The following is a 6,889-nucleotide window of genomic DNA, read 5'->3' as shown; positions in this document are numbered from 1 at the left end:
AGATGAAAGGATGCCCTCACTTGCAACTTAATGTCTGAAGCGGGGGAAAGCTGTAGCAGCAATAGTCTGGCCACTTGCTAGAGCTTCTTTTTGTGTTAAAACTTTAAGTGACTGGTAACTTTATTATTTTCTTTCTGTTAAGTTCATAACAATTATATATGTATTTCTTTCATGGTACCTTTGGATTATATGGTTTTAAATTTATTTGCTGTGTTTCATGATTAGTCTTTTCAGTAAAATTCTACGGGATATGTTGTTTCTCAACTAGTTTCTCAACTAGTCATTGAACCATCTTGCTTCCCAGTTCATATTTGAGGACCCAAAAGCTTTAGCTGCATTTTTATTTTCAAGTTTTTTTTCTGAATGGGAAACTTTTATTTCATTCTGCTCTTTCTGCACTCTCTAGGCCTATCAAGTATTTTTAATTTCCTTAGTTATACCATGTGACTATGAGAAACTATAGACAGTTTGTTCATCTGGGAGGTATTTCCCCAAGTTCAATGGTTTGGTGGCAAACACCACTGACCAATGTGAGGAGAGACTACCTACTGAAATATAACTTACAAATAAGAAATTTTGTTTCTCTGTTACAAGCTCATATTAAAGGGTGACCACATATAGAGAGGAATGGCACAGGAATGCACCAAACCAGCAACTTTCTTTGAGATGAAGAGCGATATAATTAGAGGATCAAGAAGCAGCTTGTTAGTTCCTAACTACATTTGTGCTAGGAAATGAAATAGTCAATCATCTGAGTTAAAGAGCTGCTGTAACTTGAGTGTGATTCAGGGATACTTGCAGGGATAAGCTAATTGCTTACTGCTTTTTTTAATAGCATACAACTTTTTTTAACATAAGGGAGTGTGACAGGGAAGGCTTGCTTGACTCACGGGCTTTAACTCAAATCAGGATCAAAGTGATTTACTGACTTATTAGCCGGCAGTCAGTGAACGTCACATTCTGGATCAATATCAGCAGGTCAACAGATAAAGCAGAGTACGAGACACTTGCAAAACGTTACAAAGCACCTACAAGTTTCTAATACCCTTTCATAACTAAGCCATCAAATTTCTAATCCCACAGGAGCATGTTCACGTGTGCACACCCCTCCCTCGCAGGACAGGGCATGACAAGCACACCCCCCTCTTTTGGCTGTGCACGTTCTCCTGCTGGAGATGGGGCTGCTCCCGCTTTGTGCGTAGCAGTGCAGCTCCCTGCCGCCTGCTAGTCCGTGCTCTGGCAAGAGGGCACCCCACAAGTTCCCGCAGGCACCCCGAGCTATGGGTCCTTCTGCCACTGCACCCTGTCCTGTCAGCCCTGCTCTCCCCATGGGACGGGGAGGATGCCACGTCAGGCCGAGATGGGGGCACGACGGCAGCGGGGTGACTCCTGGCAGCATCCGAGGCAGGGGTCTGACTGCTGCGCTGAGCGCCTTCGCACTCCCAGGTCTCACCCCACAGTTACAAATTTCCTTCCATCTTTTATACTTCTCCTCAAGCTGACTCTTTTCTCAAAAGCCTCTTGGTAATGCCCTGGTTGCTGCTTAATCCAACGGATGCCTATTGTAAACAAACGTTGTCATTATTAGTTTCCTCATTTGATGCTCAGTTTTGGGGTAACCTCTTCTCAGACCAGGCAGTTTTGGGTGTTCCATCTGCACAGGCTGTTTACATTCACAATCCTGCCATACCACCAGTTACTATCCAGGCCATGCTACCAGGACAGGTCCATCAGGAGGTTTTGTTACCTCAAAACTCGACTGGTATAAAATTACTGTTATAACGTTTCATATTCTCGACAGGTCAGGAGCTTTGTGGGGTGGAAGAAATGCCAGATGGTCCGTCACTCACCCTGGAGCCATCCCTGCTGACTCCTTGTACTTCATTGCTGGCTTATCCAGCCAGAGCACAGGCTGGTCACTTCACATGTAAAATACCAGGGAAATATTCTCATTGTATGAGAGAATGCTAAGTAAGAAATATTTTAGATTAAAATATTTTGATGAAACTCACAGATAAATTTGTATATACAGTAATTCTGGTAAGAAAAAAGAGTAATATAAAGAGACAAACCAAAGGGGCAGTTATCCCCGTCATCCCTCTTCAGCCATGGCCAACTGTAGCTAACCAAGGCTAAGGAAAAAAAATAAGCCATGTGTGCTATGGTAGTTCCCCAGATAAATTTGAATGATATATAGTGGCATAATGATATTTTCTGTTTCGTTTTCTATTTATTTTCTTGTAATTGCCAGCATTTGATTTGCTGTTGACCATAACTGAGCATGGGACTCAGTAATAACATTTTCACAGAAATACCTATTAAAAGTTTTGGATCTCTTTCCCAACTGACTCTCACAGCCTATCCCAAACTGAGCTTATTTATCACTACAGAAATCATGTGACTTCTAAGACATTAGTCTTAGGAAATCTGTGGTGTGCTATTGCTCACAATTGCTAACGGGGCATAGCTTTCCAGAAGCCATTAATATAGCGTTATTAACATAAAGCATAGCAGTGCCCTTTTTCCTGCTCTGTGTCTCTTTTATTAACATTACATTTTATCTAAGGTATATCCAAGAAATTTCCTTTCCATCCTCTTTCCACACCCCTTGATTTTTCAGTGCTTTTAAAATACCGGTTGCCTGATCCAGTTCTGAGCACAGTTTCTCTTGATGACTGCCAAAAGCGAAGAGGAACATGAGAGGGACATGGGAGCAAGGGCTGGGGACTTACTAAACCTGGTTTGCCACCAGAGAAAACATGATGTTGGATGACATCCTAGAAATAATGTAAGTTAAATAACGTATTGTTAAATTGTTTTTATTCTTGGCTCTCCAAGCTCTAAAATAAAGCTCTTCTAGCCGTGGCCAGGTGATGACTTAGCAAGGAGACAAGGCAGTGAAAGATGTTACTGTGCTCGCTGGTTTAGTGATGCTCCCCCGCTGGTAATTACCATCCCCGCAGCGCTGCTCGGGAGGGAGAGCGTTTGTGACCATTAGGTTCACCAGAGATAAAATAAGCTGGGTTAGTCTAATATGTGAATAAGCAAGGTGAACCAAAGAGGCTGATTCAGTTTGAAACAGGCCAGGAGCGTCCGCGCGAGCTGTTTGATCGGCTGGTGTGTGAGAGCAGCGGCTTCTGGCAGAAAGGCAGGAACAGCCGCCAGGGCGGAAGGTTTTCCTTCGGGCCCTTGGGATGCAGGAAAGCTTTCAAAAGAAATCACTTGTGTTCAGCACGATAAAATACTTGCCGTGTATGTATAAAAGTGTAAACTATGAAGGATCTAGTTCTCCCTTCTGCAAGACCTCTTGCCTTCAGTACAAAGCCAGCAAAGAGGTAGAGGTGAAATATTTGATGAAAATCACTTTTTTTTCATTCATACATTCCAAGGAAAAAAATTCATTATCAATAAACAGATATTCTGTTATGGTCTGATGTGCATTGGACTGTTCATGCTGTGAAGCAGCCTCTAGCTGCTTTTTGCCTGCAACTACAAAACTGCAGAATATTCCTTATATATAGCTCAACACTTCAGAGAGGTATTCCTCCCTCTTCAGGTTTTCTTTCCTTGTCTCCTGGTACTTCATGTTTGCTGCATTTCCAATATCTTCTAATTATTTATTCCATATCTCTTGTTGCTTTTATGATACAGGGAAGATTTCACATACATAACCATCATTGAGAATGAACTGGATATAAACACCAGTCCTACTTGAGCTCCGTATGAGCAAACTTCTTTGGAGGAATTAAGCTATTGTCAAGTATACGGTAACATGTCGGTAGCTAGAAACTCTTCAAAATTAGTTTCTTAGGGGGGTTTTCCCTCCAAATGTTGCCTGTATAACTGCAACTTCAGATCAGAAAATAAATCCTAAAGCCTTTTAGATGACATATTTTACCGGTGTATGTCATGAATATAAAGACTGAAGTTCCTGCAACTACCAGGTGTGTTTGTTTTTCTTTTTTCATTTCTTAACAGGCAAAAATTGCAGTTTAGACTCTAAGAGACAGACATGAAAAACCACCAGGAAACATGCTAAGAGCTTTATTAGAAAGATTTCATGAACATCAGAAAGTTGACTAATACATTTGATATGTTGAAATATTTTATCCTAAGAAGTTTTCAAATTAATGAATTGCTAGAGCTTGTGATATTTTAAGGGCAAAGTTTTAATTCTTTAATAGATTTATTTAAATGTATTTGTTTTTAAAGTCAAAGTCACTGTACTCATATTTGATTTTCTGTAAAACGTCTGAGGTATATTCTCTATTCCAGATAAGCTCGTACCTTCCTTGACCTCTAGTTGCCACAGACTTTAAGTAGCAGGTGCAAGCATTTGGTATGGGTCTTGAGAAATTCTATTCCTCCTTATTTTTATGTCTCGGCTTCTGTCCGAGGCTGCTTCTAGACAGGACAAGAGATGATATGACCTTCTTACGGGGTGGGAATGTAGCAGTAAAGTCACAGGGAGTGAAATTTTGATGTTTTTTGTTGAACTGATTTTCCATTTAACATCACAAGGGTTTGCTGTATAGACAGTTTCTGTCTATTTTAGCTAAACATCAAAAGACTTACTTCCCTTTTTCCAAACAAGAGAAACAGAATCATGCAGTCTGAATCACAGAAAGAGTTTATCACTCTGAACTGTGTTTACTGTCTGTTTCAGAAAAAAGAAAGTAAGTTTAGAAAGAGAGTTTAAGGCAGCATTTGGTAGGCCATTACTCTCATCCCACTATTTTTCTGTTAGTGTTATTTTAATGTCTGTTATTACTACATTGTTGTTTTTGTTATCAACATTTAACTTAGCATGAATTTATATTTCATAATGTGTTTGTTTTTAGCAGTGGTTTTAGCAAAAGGTACCTATATGGTAAAGTAACATGGAGAGAAATTATCCTTTATGTTGCTACTACATGGGGATTAACCAAAAAAAGGATAGTAGTTTTTTACTAGTTTCATATGTACTTTTTTTTTTTATTGAGACAAACTCAATGGATTTTTATTTAATGGAGTTTGCTTTTTTTTTTTTTAAATCCTCAGTAGCATAATAAATACCAATTTTATAGGAGGTTTAACGTGTATATTTTGGGCTCTTGTTAATTGAAAGGTTGGGATGTTCTTTTGATACTACTTTACGCAGGTCCAAACAAAACTCATCAGTTTGCCATGTCAGGTTTTTAATTAGTGTGACTGTGGCAGTATCAGACAGTAGTGAAGTTTGGTTGTGTGCCCTATAGGATGCCCTGTAAGCCCGTATTTGGTCTGGATCAGGCATGGTCACACATTTCTTCTGAATTAGGAAGAGGGAGAGGAGGGGAGGGGAAGGAAAGGGAGGGGAGAGGAAGAAGCCTTAGTCCTTTTTCCTGGGCCATTTCTCTAAAGCCTTTAGGACTTCTAGGGCTTTGGCACATGAATGGAATTCAAGACACAAGACAGGGCTCACTGGGCAGTCTGGACAGGGTGTCACGTCAGGTCCTACCACAGTGATTAGAAAAGCTGTTTCTACTGGAAACCCACACTGATGATTTGTTTTTTCTAATTCTGTTATGTTAAATCTTACTTAAGTGGTAGATTTATTCTCTGCTATTCATTTAAGATGAAATACTATATTTCCCCAAAACAAGGGTAAATGCAAAACCATAATGAGTCCAACTGCTTTGGGGGGCAGTACTTTATTTGAGAAGTGGCACATGGGGATGGATGAGACCTGCCATTCAACAGAGAGAAGGATGTTTCAGTATCTCCTAGCAGTAGTGGCTTGTAACCCTGAGAGAGGCCTGGGGGAATGTGTTTTTGGATCATGGTGCTGGCCAAAAAAGATTTTGAATTGTGAGTAGGGAAGATTTCCCTAGTTGCTTGAGTGTTTCAGTGTTTGGAAAAGCAAAACTCTGTACTGTGTGATAAAATTATGCACAGTTGTGTGATTTTACAGGCAGTTTCTTTTAACCTACAAGTCCCTAAACATTTGGCCTAATCCAAGTCTATGCAAAGAAAAAGCTTTAGAAGTCCAAGGCAGAGGTTTTAGATCTGAAGAAAAGTCCTGGTTTTGGTCTTTCATCAGCTCCACGCCAGGCTAATAACCTGTCCTGATTATGCTAGAGCAAATATACTGTAGCTGTAGAAAGAGGGATAGGGTTTCATATTAAAATATGATTAGAATATGAAATGTATGGTGGTTGGTTTTTTTTTTTTCTAGGCTTGTATCTGGGAAGTCCACAGAAACCAGAAAAACAGATCAAAAAGAAAAGACTGTCTGTCCTGGTAGCTGCCATTTGTGTTGCTGCTCGTCGCTGGGGTTGTCTCAGTGCTGGCCCCGCTGTGGGTCTGTTGGTTTTTTCCAGTGTTACTGATGTTTAAGGTTGAGGTCTTGAACACTTTGCAAAACCACAAGGAAGAGACTTCAGCATTCAGACTTGGTTTTACAGTGGTTTGGCTCAGTGGCTAAGTTCTGCCAGGTTTACTACAAACCGTAACAGCCAAAACACGTTTGGCCTAATGATAAGCAGATCAGGAGTTAAGACATACTTTCTTGTAGCAAGGAGGTCTGCATAAAGCCTGAAGGTGTCCCCTATGGCCATCAATCATCTCTCAATCTTTATCCTCTTTTACAGTGATGAGAAGCAGCACACCTTGCAAATTTATCCTACCCTTATCCATTAGCAGCGTACATTGTATGTAACAGCATGTACATTGTGTACACAGCGTACATTAACCAACGATCCAGGGAGCTCAGCTGTACCTACTGGGACCTTCTCTTGCTCTCAGGAAGAGGAACAGTATAGGGGAAGTTGACATAGGTAGAGTTTCACAAATGTATATTGTGGCTCTTACATGCAATCATTAAAGCATTATGCACAGACTTATGAAAGGGTTGAGATACAAGGACCAG

Source organism: Pygoscelis adeliae, unplaced genomic scaffold (assembly GCF_000699105.1).
Source record: "Pygoscelis adeliae isolate BGI_AS28 unplaced genomic scaffold, ASM69910v1 Scaffold98, whole genome shotgun sequence".
In the NCBI taxonomy this organism is placed as follows: domain Eukaryota; kingdom Metazoa; phylum Chordata; class Aves; order Sphenisciformes; family Spheniscidae; genus Pygoscelis; species Pygoscelis adeliae.
Note: the sequence above shows the minus strand (reverse complement) of the source record.